Source organism: Mesoplodon densirostris, chromosome 5 (genome assembly GCF_025265405.1).
Source record: "Mesoplodon densirostris isolate mMesDen1 chromosome 5, mMesDen1 primary haplotype, whole genome shotgun sequence".
Classification (NCBI taxonomy): Eukaryota; Metazoa; Chordata; class Mammalia; order Artiodactyla; family Ziphiidae; genus Mesoplodon; species Mesoplodon densirostris.
This window is the reverse complement of record NC_082665.1, coordinates 65,135,606-65,154,908: the sequence shown is the minus strand read 5'-3', so window position 1 is coordinate 65,154,908 and position 19,303 is coordinate 65,135,606.

The following is a 19,303-nucleotide window of genomic DNA, read 5'->3' as shown; positions in this document are numbered from 1 at the left end:
GAGCAATATATGGTGGATTTTCAAGAAGAAATTACTTCTCTCTATATATATGAGAGTTCTTGTATTCATATTTAATTCTTCACAGGTAAATTTACTGCCTACACAAACTGGTAAACAGTTATTTTGCAATGTGTGTAAAGCTCCTGCTGAAAAACTTAATACTGATTTTTTTCTTCAGGAATTTTGGAACTAAATTAAAGAAAAAAATTCTTGACTGTTGGCAGATTTAGTTTAATAAAGTTTCCAAATACTCCTTATCTTAAAAGTGGATTGTAAATATCAGAGCTAAACAAGAATCCAAGAGCTGCAGGTTTACATGAAGAAAGTCTATAGTTCTGCTGCATAGTTACATGTGTCATCAGGGCATGGATTCAGACTGTGAGGTTTGGACTCCTACCCTGCCTTGTACAAAGGCACGATTGCATTGATTAAATGCTCAGACTCATGGCCAATCAGATCAGAAACTGCCCTGGACTTTGGAAAATCTAAGCTTCAGCTCTTCAGTAATCTCGGTAGCTCCTGCCATATACCGCCATGCCTGTCACTCCTGTGCCCTGGATTCTGGACATACATGCTAGCTACATTCAGGAGCTTTCAGGTGAGGAGGTGCTTTCCCTAGCTTACAAAGGACAGACATCTTGCACAATACATAGATAACGCATTGAAGCAGGCCTTATTAAGAACCTTTACTCCCACTGCTGGGACTCTAGTTTCATTAGAAATAACCTCTTCCAGGACTGTTTTGGCCTCAAATATGTCAACCCCTATGACTGTTCCTAGTTCTGATCATCTGAAGTACTGAGTTATGGAAATCAGTCTTCTAAAGCCTACAGCCTCACGAATATCCAGAAGTGATACCATCTTTCATCACCTTTTCCTCAATGGATTACTAAATCATCACTGTCTGGCACCAGCTTATGTCTTGATTTGGCAGCACTGCATAAGGTCTCAAGGTTCCTGTCTCTCATCTATTATTCTTTTATTGATGGAGTAACTATGTACCAAAACCTGGAAGACTACTACTCTTATACTTCCTATTGATAAAACACCTCTCCATAGTTTAGACCAGCTATAATAATTCGTTGTCTTCTCCTTAAGAATTTAAAATAATCATGGCTGCTTTTGCCATTAGAGTAGCTGAGTTGCATGGAGTATATGCTGAACAATCCAGGGGACACCATTTGCATGATAATATTAGTGTGGCCCCTGGAGTTGAGCAATGTGGTACTCTCACTAAACACAGGAATGTCACATCTAACCAAGACATAGAGGGTCAGAGGAGGTATCCCAGAAGTAATATAAAGGGATCCTCCTGACAAGCCCCAGTTCCACTTAGATGTCTGTCATTTTTCTATTTCCTTATCACACTGTGGTATAATTGCTTATTTTATTTCTTTACCTTGTCAACTTATCATAAGTTTCATAAAGACAGGGATTACTCACATTTCATCACCAACTGATAGCAGGTGCTTTGCACATTTAAAGACTATTTGTTGAAAAAATAGACTAAAAGGCATTCAGTGGTGTGTGAAGTAGAAAGAAAAGGAAGTAACTCTGGGGGGAGGAGATTCAAATAATAGGTGTCATGTAATTGTTGCCCCAGTGAAAGTTGTGTGCTTATGTCAGTATCTATAGGTCTATATCTTAGAATGGTTAAAGATGAAAAAGGCCACAAATCCTCAAAGTTTCAAATCCAGCTACCCTCTCCAAGTGCACCCACCACATTTCCATAGCTCTTTTAGATGCTTAGAACACTGAGGCTGCCACTCACTCTAAACCCATCAATACACCCCAATGAACCAACATAGAACAATATACAATGAAAGTTGTGATAGACACTAGTAACACCATGACTAGCACTAGTACTTAGATCTGCTCTATGGGTATATAGCAAAGGATCATGCATATGAACTTGACTTTCATCTAGAAATATACCTGAGACTGAAGAGACCCTTGCTGGGGAAATCTAGAAAGTTTTCAATAGCTATGCACCAGGCTGTACATAACACAAGTGCAGGGACTATGCTTATTAATTTATTCATTCTCTTATTCATTCATTTAAATCTATATTATCTAACTTCCATATTCTAGGTACTATACTAGGTTTAAATACCCAGTGATATGCAAAATGTGCATAATTTCCATCCACACAGAACTTATGACCCAGAAGCTTTTCTATACACTAGTAATGAACTTTCAGAAAGAGAAAGGAAGAAAACAATTCCATTTAAAATTGCATCAATAAGAATAACATAACTGAGAATAAACTTAACCAAGGAGGTGAAAGACTTATACTCTCAAAACTCTAAGACATTGATGAAAGAAATTAAATATGATTCAGAGAAATGGAAAAATATCCTTTGTTCTTGGATTGGAAGAACTAATATTGTGAAAATGTCCATACTACCAAAGCAATCAGCAGATTCAATGCAATCCTTATCAAAATATTTGACATTTTTCACAGAACTAGGACAAAATAATCCTAAAATTTATATGGGACCATAAAAACCTTGAATAGCTCAAGCAGTCTTGAGAAAAAAAGAACAAAGCTGGAGGTATCATGCTCCCTGACTTCAGACTATACTAGAAAACTACAATAATCAAAACAATATGGTTCTGGCACAAAAAAGACACAGAGATCAATGGAACAGTCAGAGAGCCTGGAAATAAACCTATGCACTTATGGTAAATTAATCTACAACAAAGGAGGCAAAAATACAATGAGGAAAAGACAGTGTTTTCAGTAAGTGGTCCTGGGAAAACTTGTCAGGTACATGTAAAAAACAAAATTAGAACATTTTCTCACACCATATACCAAAAAAAAAACAAAAACAAAACTCAAAGTGAATTAAAACCTAAATGTAATACTAGAAACCATAAAACTCCTGGGAGAGAACCTAGGCAGAACATTCTCTGACATAAATTGTAGCAATATTTTCACAGATCTGTCTCCTAAGGGAGAGGAAACAAAAGCAAAATGAACAAATGGGACCTAATTACATTTAAAAGCTTTTGCACAGGGCCTCCCTGGTGGCGCAAGTGGTTGAGAGTCCGCCTGCCGATGCAGGGGATGCGGGTTTGTGCCCCGGTCTGGGAGGATCCCATATGCCGCGGAGCGGCTGGGCCTGTGAGCCGTGGCCGCTGAGCCTGCGCGTCCGGAGCCTGCGCGTCCGGAGCCTGTGCTCCACAACGGGGGAGGCCACAGCAGTGGGAGGCCCGCATACCGCAAAAAAAAAAAAAAAAAAAAAAAGCTTTTGCACAACAGGGAAACCATTTTAAAAAAAGACAAATACAACCTAGTGGATAGGAGAAAATACTTGCAAATGATATTGTTGACTATGGGTTAATATCCAAAATATATAAACAGTTCATACAACTCAATATGGAAAAACAAACAACCCAATTAAAAATGGGCAGAAGACTTGAATAGACATTTTTCCAAAGAAGGTATACAGATGGCCAGCAGACACATGAAAAGATGCTCAACATCACTCATCATCAGGGAAATGAAAATCAAACCCACAATGGGATATCACCTCACACCTGTCAGAATGTCTATCATCAAAAAGACCACAAATAACAAATGTTGGTGAAGATGTAAAGAAAAGCGAGCCCTAGTATATTTTTGGTGCGAATGTAAATTCTTGTAGCCACTATAGAAAACAGTGTAGAGTTCCCCCTCCAAATAAAAAAATAGAACTACCAGATGATCCAGTAATTTCATGCTGGGTGTATATCCAAAGAAAATGAAAACACTAACTTGAAGAGATACATGAACCCCAATGTTCATAGCAACATTATTTACAATAGCTGAGATATGGAAGCAACCTAAGTGTCCCTCAACAGATAAATGGGTAAAGAAGATGTGATTGATACACACAAACACACACACACACAATGGAATATTACTCAGCCATAAAAAGAATGAGATTTTGCCAATTGTAACAACATGGATCAACCTGGAGGGTATTATGCTTAGTGAAATCAGTCAGACAGAGAAAGACACATACTATATGGCATCACTTATATGTGGAATCTAAAAAAGAAAACAAGCAAATGAATGTAAAAAAACAGAAACAGACTCACAGATATCAAGAACAAGCTAGTGGTTACCAGAGGAGGGAAGGAATGAGGGAGGGCAATAAAAGGGTAGGGGACTAAGAGGTACGAACTATTATGTAAAAAATAACTAATCATCAAGGATAAATTGCACAGCACAGCAAATATAGCCAAAATTTAATAATAAATTTAAAAAAGTATAATCCATAAAAATACTGGATCACTATGCTGTACACCTGAAACTAATATAATATTGTAAATCAGCAATACTTCAATAAATAAATAAAATAAAATAAAGATAATGAGACTGGGAACAAAGAGTTTATACTGTGTGTAAGAAAAATATCTAAAATGCATAGGTGTAGAAAATGCTGAAATTCAGTGCATGGAAAAAGACACACCATTAAATCTTAATTAAAAGACAGTTGATATAACACATTAATTAGCAACAAAAGATATCTTAAGGCAAATAGAATTAGTAGAATTAAAAGGAATCATTTGAACTGATAAAAGATTCAATGATCAGAATGATACAGCAATTTAAAAATTATATGCCTATATTAACAAAGTATCAAATTATTTAAAGCAAAAGTTGACAAAAGCGCAATGAGAAATTGATAAATTTCCAAAGTTAGGCAGTTCAACACTCTTAGAAATTGATAGAAAAGCACTTAAAAATATCAGGATATAAAATATTAGAAAATGTAATTAACAAAGTTGACTCATCAACTGCAGAATGTACATTAATTTCAATCATGCATAAATCATTTATAAATATTTAACATATACCAGGCCATAAAACATGTCTAAACCCAAACTCTTCCAGAAAATTGAGGAGACTGTTTCCCATTATCATTTATAAGACTGGTGGTACTCTGATAGCATAACCAGATTAACACATTACAAGAAAAGAAGACTACAGAACAGTATCCCTCATGAACATACATGAAATATTTTCAACAAAATCTTAGCAAATTGTATCCAACAATATATAAAGAAAATAATATAATATGACCAATTTGGGTTTATCCCAGGAATGCAAAGTTGGTTTGACATTTAAATATCAATCCATGTAATTGACCTTATTAAAACTAAACTTGCACACACACACACACACACACACACACACACACACACTACCACCACCACCCCCACCACCACTAACAACAACAGCAACAACAAAGGAAGTGATTATCTCAATAGACATAGGGAAAGCATTTGAAAAACCCAACATCCACTACTGATAAAATCTTCCCAGAAAACAAGGAGTAGAAGAGATGTCTTGAATTGGATAAATGTCATCTACAAAAAGCTTTCAGCTGATGTCATTCTTAATGGTGCATAAAGTTAGTGCTTTCTCCTAAGATCATGAACAAAGTAAAGATATTCATTCTCACTACTTTTATTTAACATTGTACTGGAGGTTCCAGTCAGTCCAAAAAGATAATAAAAAGATTAAATAACATTGTAGGAAAGGAAGAATTAAAATTGTCTTAATTTACAGAAAACACAATTGGTTGTGTAAAATACCTTATGGACTCTAAAATAAATAAGACTAAATCTAATATGTGAGGTTAGCAAGGTTGTAGGATATAAGATCAGCATACAAAATTAGTTGGATTTCTATGTACTAATAATCAGTAGTTAACATACTAAAAATACCATTTACAATAGCATCAAAAATAGCAAATACTTAGAGATAAATCTGATAAAAGTGTGCAAGGCCTTTACACTGAAAAATATAAAATTCTGAGAAAAATTAAGGAATCCCTAAAAGGATGACGATACTGTGTTCCTATATTGGGTGACTCAATATTTTTAACTTGTCATTTCTCTCTAAATTGATCTATAGATTCCATGTAATGTCAATTAAAACCCTATAAGGAGTTTTTTGTAAGCTAGTTTTTTTTTTTTTTTTTTTTTTTTTTTTTTTTTTTTTTTTTTTTGCGGTATGCGGGCCTCTCACTGTTGTGGCCTCCCCCGTTGCGGAGCACAGGCTCCGGACGCGCAGGCTCCGGACGCGCAGGCTCAGCGGCCATGGCTCATGGGCCCAGCCGCTCCGCAGCATATGGGATCCTCCCAGACCGGGGCACGAACCCGTATCCCCTGCATCGGCAGGCGGACTCTCAACCACTTGCGCCACCAGGGAGGCCCTGTAAGCTAGTTTTTTGAAAGGCTGATTTTAACATTCATATTGAAACGTAAAGTATCTAAAGTAGACAAAATAGCATTGAAAATACAGAGTAGAGTTGTAGAACTTACATTACCTGACATTAAGATTTATTTATTTTAAAATTATAGTAATCAAGATACTGTGGTTTTGCCATGAAAATTGACAAATAGATCAAGGGAATCAAATCAAGTCCAGAAATAGACTTGCAAATACATAGTTAATTTAAAATTTTTAATATATACTTATTTGAATTTGACAAAGGTAAAGAGGCAATTCATTGGAGAAGCATAAATTTTTCAACAAATAGTTCTTAAAAAATTTGTTTATCCAGATGCAAAAAGACCTCAATATTCATTCATTTCATTCAATTCATATCCCACACTATACCAAAATTAACTCAAAATAGCTAATAGGTTTAAATATAAAACCTAAAACCATAGAATTTCAAGAACACGTGTCTTAATGATCTTAGGTTAGGCAAAGAAAGGTTCCTTTGATAAAGCAGTAAAAAGTACAATCCATAAAGTAAAAGGACCAATAAATTAGACTTTGAAATTTCTGCTCTGTGAAATACACTGTTAGTAGAATGGGGAAAATAAAACACTAAAGATTGTGAGAAAATATTTGCAAATTCCATGACTAATAAAGGAATTGTATCTAGAAAATATAAAGAATCCTCAAAACTCAAGAATAAGAAACCAACTGCCCCCCAGAATAAACAGGGAATATTTGAAGATACACTTTTTTTTAAGAGTCAGGTCAGTTAATTAATTAATTAATTAATTAATTAATTTGGTCATGCCGTGTAGCATGCAGGATCTTAGTGCAGCATGCGGGACCTTAGTGCCCCAAACAAGGGATCAAACCTGTGCCCCCTGCATTGAGAGTGCCAAGTCTTAACCACTGGAGTGCCAGAGAAGTCCTGAAGAGACACTTTATAAAGTGATATACAGATTGAAAATAAGCATATGAAAAGATATTCAACATCTTTAGCCATTAGGGAAAGGCAAATTAAAACACCAATGATACATTCCCACACCTATTAGAATAGCTAACATTAAAAAGACTGACAGTACCAAGTCTGACAAGGGTATGGAACAACTGAACTTTTGTGTACTACTGTACTGGTAGGAATGTAAAATGGTAGAACCATTTTGAAAAATAATTTGAGAATTTCTAAAAAGTTAAATGTATCCCTACATATGACCCCAACTTTAAACATTTACATATTTACCCAAAAGAAATTAGAATGTTTATTCATACAAATAGTCATACAACAATATTCAGAGCACCTTAATTTGTAATAGTCAAAAGCTGTACACAACTCAAATGCCCATCAATGGATGAATGAATAAACTAATTGTGGTATGTCAATATAATGGAATATTATTTGGCAATAACAATATCAAACTCTTGATATGTACAATATAGATGAATATCAAAATAGTTAATTTTGAGTGAAAGTAGCTAGACCATAAAAAGTACATACTGTATAATTCTACTTATATAAAGTTCTAGACAGTGCAAACTAATCCATAGTGACAGAAAGTAATTCAGTGGTTCCCAGGAGATGGAAGTGGGTTTAAGGATGAGCCAAAAGGAGAGATTAAAAATGGACATGAGGAAACTTTTGAGAGTGATGTGTATGTTCGTTATCTTGATTGTGGTGATAATTTACTAGTGTGTGCTTGTGTAAGTACACACACACACATATATATATATATATATATATATATATATACAAAGATAGATCAAAATTACATACTTAAAAATGTAGTTTTTAGTGTGTGTATATTACACTTTAATATATTTTTATAAACTGCTGAGGACTAGACTAGAAATTAAAACTAAAGTCCAACACCAATCATGAATTATAAATGCAAAAATTCAAGCAAAATATTAGCAAATGCAAACTCCAAGAATACACAGTACTGTATAAGAAAGATAATACATCACTACCAAGCTCAAATGTATCACAGGAGTACAAGTTTGATTTAGCATTAAAAATTAACCATTTTAAGCCATCAAAAATTTACATTACAGTGAAAAGTTATTAATTTCAATATACATAGAAAAAGAAGTTGACAAAAATCAACACCATTTCTTGATTTAAAAAGTTAAAATATTTAGTGATCTAGAAGTAGAAGGGAACCTCATTAATATGATAAGGAGTATCTATAGTAAAAGTTTCTAGAAACATTTAATGATCAAATGTTGAAAGCTTTCTTTTTAAGTTTGTGAATAAGGCAAAGATCCCCATTATCATCACTGTCCTCAAGGTCTCAACCAATGCAATGAAGAAAAAGTGAAGCTAAAAGAATTTGAAATAAATAAATTCTTATTATCTGTAAGTGAGATGATTGTGAATCTAGAAAAATGTACAAATAAATTATTCAAATTTATGACAGAGATTAACAAGTTCAGTATATACAAAAATCCTTATAAAATATCAGTTGTGCCCAAGTGCCCATTAACAGATGATTGGCTTAAGAAGACGTGGTATATATTTACAATGGAATATTATTCAGCCATAAAAAGAATGAAATAGTGCTATTTGCCACAACGTGGTTGAACCAAGAGAATATTATACTTAGTGAAGTAAGTCAGACAGAGAACGACAAATACTATATGATATCATGTATATGTGGCATCTAAAAATAATACAAATGAATCTAAATACAAAACAGAAACAGATTCACAGACATAGAAAATAAAATTACGGTTACCAAAGGAGAGAGGGAGGGAGGTATGGAGTGACAAATTGGGAGTATGGGATTAACAGATATAAATTACCATACATAAAATAGATAAGCAACAAGGATTCACTGTATAGCACAGGTAATAATATTCAATATCTTGTAATAATCTATGATGGAATATAACCTGGAAAAAAAACGGAGTCACTTTGCTGTACAACAGAAGCTAACACAATATTATAGATCAACTATACTTCAATAAAAAAACAAATTATTTTTCTAGTAGTAACTAATCACTTGATTTTCTGTTATATGGACTTTTGTATGTGTATAACCAAAAGAATGTAGTATCAGTATGATATATTTTTATTCAGAAAACTAGAAAAACTTTAACTCTGAATTTCACTTAGAGTAATTTCTCTTAATCTCGCTAAGGAAAGAAGAGGAATAGCTTTAGCATTTGCATGCAGCCATGTCTAAGAAATGTAATATAGCTCCCTTGAGGATACACATAGACAAGAGAATGGAGTTAGCATCTATTATCAAATCTTGGCTATGTTCTATTTCCTGTCTTCTGCCAAATGGTGAGAATTATGAGTGTCTCTCCTAGATGATACTCACTTAACAAGACTTTACTTTGTTAATAGGGCTAGCTATCTTATCAAAATAGCATTGAATAGGGTTTAAGAACTTGGATTCTGAAATCAGTCTACCAGTTTCTGAATGTCAGTTCCGTCACTGATTAGCTATGTAAACTTGGCCCAGTCACTTATCTTCTCTTGCCTTTAGTTCTATAAACTGGTAATAAAAATACAATACTAATTCATTACTAAGAGTTGATAAGATACGACAATTAAGTGATTTAATAAAGTCAAACACTTAGAATGATTCTTGGTATGTAGAAAGTACTATGTTTATATTAGCTATTAATTTTACTACCATATATTTTGTTGCTAATATTATTATGATTGTACAGTTATTAGAAGACAAAGCTATAGTAAATATAGCAGTCAGCTAAAAATATTCAAGTCACTGTTCCAAACACTCTCTTCTCTTTACTTTCTGCATTTTACCCCACAATCCTCATCACATAATTAAGAATACAGAAGGAATATTCTGGAATGATGTCATATGTCTACACTGCTAACACACCTGGCCCTATACAGAGATAAGGATGTTCTTTTGATTTTCCTCCAGTATTTTCCCGTAATCTATGCAGTATTTTCTAAGCCATACTTTCTTGTATTAAAAATCATAAAGGTCTACAGAAAGAGCTATACATGAATGTTTATAACAGCTTTATTCCTAATACTCTCAAACTAAGAAAAACCCCAAATGCTTGTCAGTTGGTGAATGGATAAATAAATTGTGGTATATTCATATGATGGAATACTGCTCAGCAGTAAAAGGAATAAACTACTGATAAATGTAATTCTATGGATGAATCATAAAAGCAGTATGCTAAATAAAGGAAACTAGATGCAAAAGAGTTTTAATTAATTAATTAATTAATTAAAAATAAAAGATCAATTATATTTATATGCAATCAAAACATTTAGTCGGGGTGGTATATGCATTTTTAAGCCCACTCCAGTGCAACCCATGTGTCAGAAGTGACCTCTCTGAAAATCCTTTTTTCTGCTTCTTTCACTCACCTATACTTACAATCTAAAACCCAACGTCTCCAGACTGACTCACAAGCTTTAAGAGAAAATGTAGAGCTACTTTGAGCTAAAGGTAAAGACGTAACTTGAGTGTAACCAGTCATGATGGAACATTTCACCTACTCAGTGGAGCCTGTAGATTGTCCCTTCATGTGAACTGACAGTACCTTAGAGCATTGGATTTGTTCGGCAGTGAAGCAGGGAAAACTGTGTCGAAGTGAAAATAATATGATACACAAAAATGCTCTAAATCGTTATAATGGTAGAGAAATGTTATGGCTGGTGTAAAAGCAAGTCATTACTGGAGGCAAATGACTGAACTAAGAAATTTGATTTCCCCTGGATTTTAACTTCATGGGTGGCTGCCTACAAGAAAACTCAATATGTCTCTGAGACTTCTGCGTCTTTGTCAATTGGACTGAAATCAGCCTATGAAATCCAAATGATTTGATTCCACAAGAAACTAGGAATATATCTGAAGGCTATATTTTTAATCAAAATTCAGAATTCCTTGAAGAATCTGGGTTTTTTTGTCAGATTAATTTATGGAATCATAAAAATTTCAGTTTCTTATGCATATAAACGGGAAAATTTGACCTCTGAAAGAGGTCAGTTTGAGATAAAACTTAACGAAACATCACTAGATGATGGTACACAGGAGAACTATGTCTGGTGATTTGAAAAGTGCTAGTTTCTGAAACTATAAAAAATGATATAAGGGGGAAAACTGAAAGGTAGATTCTTAACCTTATTATGTTTGCAATTTCAGTTCCAGGCTGGCAATGTCATGAGTTTGTTGGATCTAGTGAAAAGATTACTGTCTAGAAAGGATCGTGGATCAAAGAGACTACAAGCTATCTGCATTAGTGTGCTTTGGTATAACATTCTAAAGGCAGAATAGATAGGAAATTAGGTAAGACATAGACATGACTCCTTGAAGTTTCTTCCCATAGGAAAGCAGATTGGAGAACTGCTCCATTGAATAATTAACTACTTGTGGCCATGGGCCATGCTTTTCTTTCATTCCAGTATTGTAACTGAACTTACAGTTATTCATACAGTATTCCTGTGAATCATCAACTCAAGGGTTATTGATTTGCCAACAGAGGCAACTTGTTTATTATTGAAAAAGAAACAGTATGAAATAGAAGTACTTTTTCCTGCAGTTGTTATAGCAGTTAACCCCATAGGGTTCCCAGAAGCTAGCACTTCCATTTCAAATCACACAAAGAATATCTTGCTTACATTAGGATTTACTTTAATTTAGGAAGGTGATGATGAAAAATGATTAACAAGACTGCTTCAGTCCCCTGTAAATACTGAATGAGGATTTTGGCATCTTCTGTTAACAACTGGCCCAGGTTTAAGAGAGGCAGGGAGAAAAACAGAATGTCGGGTTAAATCTGTTAGAGTACTTTAGCTACATTGCAATTCCAATTGACTTCAATAAAAAGGTGTTTTATTGGCTTATCTAACTGGAATCCCAGAAATGGGATGGGCTTGAGAGTAACTATAAGATTGTGACCCTGGCAGTTTCTGTGCAATTTCCCTGGCTGTGTCCCCTTCTAAGTAAAGATCACATCTTTGGGCTGCTTCTCCTCTGGAGAAAAATGCCTGTGCTGGTTCCTGGCTTCACGTCTACCTCCCACATTGTCCTGAGGAAGGAAGAAAATGTTCTTAACACAGACTTCTAATCTAAGGAATTGTCCTGAAATCCATCCTAACTCGGCTGTTCCTATTGCTTGCTCATTCCTGGACCAGTGACTGTGGACAGGGCAATAGAATGGACTGATTAACACAAGCCAAGAAGGCTGGGCCTTGAAGCTGGGAGAAGTCAGTTTTTCTCACAGTTTTCTAAATGAATAAGAGCAAAACTCTGAACCAAAACTTAGAATTTAGATATCATAGGAATTAGAAAAATTATTCTGGGTAGGCAAACCATAAAGAAAAAAAAAAGGAAGAAGAGGAAGAAAAGAAAGGAAACGAAAAACCTATAGCAATGGTTCTCAATTTGGCTGCACATTAGAATCACCTGGGAGCATTTACAAATTTTAATGTTCAGGCCAAAACCTTGGGTGAGGGCAGTACTTTTTAAGGTTCCACAGTTGATTCAATGCGCACTTCCTTGAGACTACTACATTGCATGGGAAAAGTTTATTACAGGAAGACAGAACTAATATCTGTCAGCTTCTCTTATCATGTGGGTATTTTGAAGAGAGATGAGTTGGTTTTATTTCCCAAGCTCTGGCAGCTTAAAGCCACCTGAACTGGCAGCTGTATTTCCCCTCACAAAGTGGCTTAAATGTAGTGGAACTGTACTTTTCTAACCTCACAATGAACAACACAAAGGTTACAACAGTGCCTAAATCCCACATGGGAAGCGTAGAGAAAGTCATTGTAAGCACTGCTTTTCCAGAGCAATGGAAAATAGAGGGGGATTACAGTTGGGTTTAAAATACCATTTCTTTCCCTCTACCATTGGCAATATTTGTAGAGTCTGCAACCGCGGGTTCAGCATGGTCAGCTGTGGCATGGCTTTGTTTTGTTTTGTTCTCTGATCTCATCACTATCGTTTCATCCATTTACTACCCATTTTCTCACTCTGTTTGGTGCTCGGGATTCCATAGTTTCCCTCCTGAGAGTTTAGCAGATAAATCGGGCTGAATTACAACAAAGGAAAACCAAAACCCTCTTCAGACTTGTACTTTCCTGTTTTTCTTCTTTTTTGGGGGGTGGGGTGGCAGTTAAAAGAGGAATAAGAAAATAGAAAATAGATTTCTATTGTTTGATTTATAAAACTGATTGGGCTTCTTTGGAAAGTCTTACTTTCTCTTTCGATTCACTTATTTCACTTGTGTTCAGAAAAAGATTAGCTAATATTGGCCTTCATTTCATCCTAAATTAATTCACTCACCCAGTAATTTATTCATACAACAAAAAATTATTGAATGCCTAATATATGTCAGGTAATGTACTGGGGTAAAACTAAAAAAATAAAGTCTGTCCTTATGAAGCTTATATTCTAATGAGAGAAGACAGTCTATAAACAAATATACAGTAGGTCAAGTAGCAGTAAATTTGATGTGGAATAATAAAGGAAGTTAAGAATGAAAGAGAATCTTGGAGGAAGGGCACAGTGAGAAAGAATGGAGGTTATCAGTTATTATTTTAAATAGAATGATGAGGGAAGGACTCCAACTAAGGTGACATGTGAAGAGAGACATGAAGGAAATGATTGAGCAAGCCATGGGGATATCCGGGGGAAACATTGTAGACAGAGCAAACAGCAGGTGTAAAGACCCTGAGGTGAGAGAATGCTGGTGTGTCTGAGGGACGGTGAGGCTAGCTGAGCAGGAGGAGAGTAGAGGAGGAAAGTGGTTGGACAGAGAGAACAGGGGTCAGCTTATGTAATATCTTATGTACCATTTGCAGAACTTCAGACTTAAAGGAGAAGGTCTAACTTAAAGGAGAAGCCATTAGAAGATTCTGAACAAAGGAGTGACATCATCTGACATATTCGAAAGGTATTCTCTGTTGAGAAAAAGCCAAGGAGGGCAAGAGTAGACTCACAGAGGGTTAAATATTTATGGTTTAATAATTTTACCTTTAATATTGGGTTAGGGTGTGAGATAAGATTATGGCTCGATTTGTTGAATACAATCCTTCTTGGTAAGTGAGGTTCCTTTGACATAAATTAAATTTTCATACTGAACTATTTTCTATTTTTCTATATCCTGTTTCAGAGGCCTTATCCAGTTCATTGAACCATTGATTATTGCACTAATACCTTAATTACTGAATTATTGTAGCTCTTATTGTATAGTGATAAAATGTTTCCAGTGAATATTTGATCAATCAGAAAATACTCACCATATAATATTAAATCACCAGAAGGAAATATACAGAAATACACATAGTGATGTTCAGTGGTAGTATTATGATTTTTTCTTTATGCTTCTATATAGCTTCATAATTTTCCATGATAATCAAATATTTAATTTTATGATTAGACAAAAAGTGTATAAACATTCAAACAAGACAAACAATTCTCTCCCTTACCACAAATACTCGTCCTTAGTATATTCATAACACTTGTGTTATTTTAGTAAATATAAATGCTTTGAAGAAAAACTGATTTCTCAATAAATTAAGAATTCCAAGCTCATATATCTCTGCCTGTTCAACATTTCAACTTGAACATCTAATAAGCAAATATCAAACTCAACATGACTGAAAAAAAGTCTTAAATCCCCTCTCCTCAAAACTGCTTCTCTGCACATTTTCCTAATGTGGTCAATGGCACCACTTGTCATCTAGCTGCTCAAGTCAAAAACCTTGCTCTCATTTTGACTCCTCATTTTCTTTCATGCATGACTGCTGACTATTTAGCAAAATTTGTTGGTTCCCCCCTAAAAAACCTCAACCAAATCTTTTTATTTCTTACTACCTCAAAGGCTACCACCTCCTAATTCATCTTCCCCTGCTATACTCAATTCTCCATACAGCAGCCAGAGAGATGGTTAAAATACCTGAATCCAATCATGTTAGTCACTGCCACAAAACACTTCAATAGTTTCCTATCACACTAAAAATAGAAACCAAAATCTTTCCATGGCCAACTAAGTCCTACTTGTTTGTTTCCCTGAAGGACTCCTCCCCTTCTGACCAGGCTCCATCCACCCTGGCCTTCTTGATGTTTCTCAACTTAACTAAAGGCATTTATCTAAGACTTTTTGCATTTCCTGTTCTTTCTGCCTGGAATGCTCTTCTTCCAAATATTTTCATTTGTTGTTCCCTTACATCATTCGGTCCCTGCTTAAAATACCACCTCTTGAAGAGAGGACTTCCATGACCAGTCTTTTAAAATATGACACTCAAAATCATGCTCCATCTTTTTACCTGGCTTACTTTTCCTCAAAGTATTTGTCATTACCTACTTATATATTTTGCGTTGGTCCTTTTTTTTATTGTCTCCCATCTCACTTGAATAATATTATTCAAAAGAATGAGTTTAAAAACAAAGGAGGACACTACATTTTACCTAAAATGTATAACGATTAGAAACAACCAAAGGAGATATACATAGGAAAATATCTATCCCTAGAAATGTATGACAGTCACTAGGAAGTGCTCAGTTTCTTAATTTATTGTTATGTCCAGCCTTCTGAGCATAAACGTAAATATTCAATTCCTTTCTATTACTTGTTATTTCTACAGAAAGCAATTCAAGATTTTAAAAATATTTACCTTTTTTTTTTTTTGCTTTTAGATTTAAACCATATATTCTTACAAACAGGAAAAAAACACCAGCTCTCTGTCCATAATTCAGGGTCATCTCTCTCTATCTCTCCACCTTCATTACTCACTCCTAAACACAACTGTATCTTCATCTTCTTTTTTAGCTTCAGTCTATATTTAGTGTATCAACTAGGGCCCAATATAGGAAACAGAAAATATCCAAGGTATGACAAGCAGAAATATCTAATAAAGGGAACTAGGTGCCGACAAGTTTATAGACATGCTGGAGAGAGAAAGTGTGCCATCACTGGACTTTTGGTTTCAAAAGTTGCCCATCCAGCTGTGATTCAGAGACCCACAACTATTGCAGTTATTGCCACCACCCCTGCCTCTGCCAGAGAGATGATGGAGAAATGAGAAGAAAACATTTTGTTTTATATCTGTGATGGATATAATCAAGATTTTAAGAGAAATATTGTAGTTACAAAGCAGAAATAAGAGGTTCTTAAGAAAAAAGAAGGAAAGGGAGGAAGGAGGGAAGGAAGGAGAGAAGGAGAGAAGGAAAAAGAACAGAGGGAGTTTAAAACTATGATAGTAGAAGTTATATATATATATATATATATATATATATATACATATATATGTATATATATATATATATACACATATATATATATATATATATATGTTTTTTTCTTGCTTTTTGTAGAAAACTTGAAAGATAAAATTGTGAAAAATCTTTCCAGGAATAGAATAACAAGACATACATAGAAAATGGAACACAATAGGACAATATAGGGGTTCAATCCAGCAGGTCACACATCTGATAAAGAGGAATTCCTGAAATAGGAATTAGAAAACAGAGAGCAAAAACTATTAAAGAAAGAATGCAACAAACAAAAGTCGTAACATTGTACACAACTTTCCAAAATGAGAAAGTCACTGAGTACCCAGACAACAATTTTTAAAAGACCCATACTAAGACATATTATCATGAAATATTAGTACACTAGGAAAAAAAAGACTCTCTTCTAGAGGGTAAAGAATTAAGATTCAAGCAAGTGATAGGGAATCAATGTGGCAGTGGACTTCTCAACAGCAACACTGGAAGCAGGAAATGCCAGAATATATGTTTTCAATTCTGTACCCACAAAAAGTGTGGGGTGTATTGTAAGTAGGTATGTAACAATAACATATAAAAAGTCAAATAATTAGAAAACAGAAAGAAAACAAAATTTAGCAGAGACACCCTAATGGATATGGAAACCAGAACCCAGAGGCTCCAGGAATTTTAGCAAAAGATGTTAAAGCATCTTTAATCTAGTGCTTCACCATTAACCTGACTCAGCTGCTTCCTGCTTTTTCTGTATTCTATATCCTCTTCTGACTATCCACTTACCTTTCATTTTATTGAAATATAGTAGATGTACAATATTGTTAGTTTCAGGTGTACTACATAATGATTAGATATTTACCTATGTTGTGAAATGATCAGTGTAGTAAGTCTAGTAACCATCTATCTTCATACCAAGTTATAACTATATTATTGACCACATTCCTTATGCTATGTATTATATCCCCATGACTTATTATTATATAATTGGAAATTTATATCTCTAATCCCCTTCACCTATTTTGCCCACCCCCACACCCCTCCTTTCTGGCAACCACCCATTTGCTCTCTGTATCTATAAGTCTGTTTTCATTTTGATTTGTTTGTTTTGTTTTTTAGACTCCACATATAAGTGAGATCATGCAGTATTTTACTTTCTCTGTGTTATTTATTTCACTTAGCATAATACTCTCTAGATCCATCCATCCATGCTTTCACAAATGACAAAGTTTCATTTGTTTTTATGGCTAATATTCCATTATATACACACACACACACACACACATATATATATATATGTATATATATACTGCATCTGCTTTACCCATTCATCTGTTAATGGATACTTAGATTGCTTCCAAATCTTGGCTATTGTAAATAATGCTACAATAATCATAGGGGTATATATATCTTTTTGAATTAGTATTTTCATTTACTTTGGATAAATACCTAGAGTGAAATTGCTGGATCATATGGTAATTCTATTTTTAATTTTTTGAGGAACCTTTATACTGTTTTCCATAGTGGCTGCACCAATCTACAATTCTAGCAACAGTGCACAAGTGTTCACTTTTCTCCACATGCTTGCTGAAGTTTGTTATTTGTTATCTTTTTTGATAATAGCCATTCTTACAGGTATGAGGTAGTATCTTATTGTGGTTTTGATTGGCATTGCCTTGATGATTAGTGATGTTGAGCAACTTTTCATGTATCTGTTTGCCATCTGTATGTACTCTTTGGAAAAATGTCTATTCAGGTCCTCTGTCCATTTAGTAATGCTTTTTTTTTTTTATGTTGAGTTGTATGAGTATTTGTATATTTTGGATATTAACCTCTTACTGGATATTTCATTTGCTATGCAAAAGCTTTTTAATTGATGTGATCCCATTTGTTTATTTTTGCTTTTGCTTCCCTTGCCTGACAAGATATGTCCAAAAAATATTACTAAGATCAATGTCAAAGAGCTGTGTTTTATTCTAGGAAATTTATGGTTTCAAGTCTTACATTTAAGTCTTTAACCAGCTTTGAGATATTTTTATATATGGTGTGAGAAAGTAGTCCAGTTTGATTCTTTGCATGTAGCTGTTCAGGTTTCCCAACATTTATTGTCTTTTCCAAATTGTATATTCTTACCTTCTTTGTTGTAGATTAATTGACCATGTAAATGTGAGCCTATTTCTGGGCTGTCTGTTCTATTCCATTGAACTATGTGTATTTTTGTGCAAGTACCATGCTGTTTTGATTATTTTAGCTTTGTAGTATAGTTTAAAATCTGGGAGCATGATGCCTTGCAGCTCTGTTTTTCTTTCTCAAAACTGTTTTGGCTATTTGGGGTCTTTTGTGTTCCCATAGTAATTTTAGATTTTTTTGTTCCAGTTATGTGAAAAATGCCATTGGTGTGCTGATAGGGATTACCCTGGATCTGTAGGTTGCCTTGGATATTATGGTCATTTTAATGATATTAATTCTTCCAGATCATTAGCACGATGTATCTTTCATTTATTTGTGTTGTCTTCCATTTCTTTCATTGATATCTTATAATTTTCTGAGCACATGTTTTTTATCTCTTTGGTTAGATTTATTCTTAACCCATTTTATTCTTTTTGATGCAATTATAAGTGGGATTGTTTTCTTAATTCTCTTTCTATAGTTTGTGGTTAGTGTGTAGAAATGTTAGTATATAGGTTTATGTATATTAATTTTCTATCCTGCAACTTTACTGAATCCATTTATTAGTTCTAATAGTTTGGATGGCATTTTTAGGATTTTCTATATATAGTATCATGCCATCTTCAAGCAATGACAGTTTTACTTCTTTAATTCCAATTTGAATTCCTTGTATCATTTTTTTTCTTGTTGG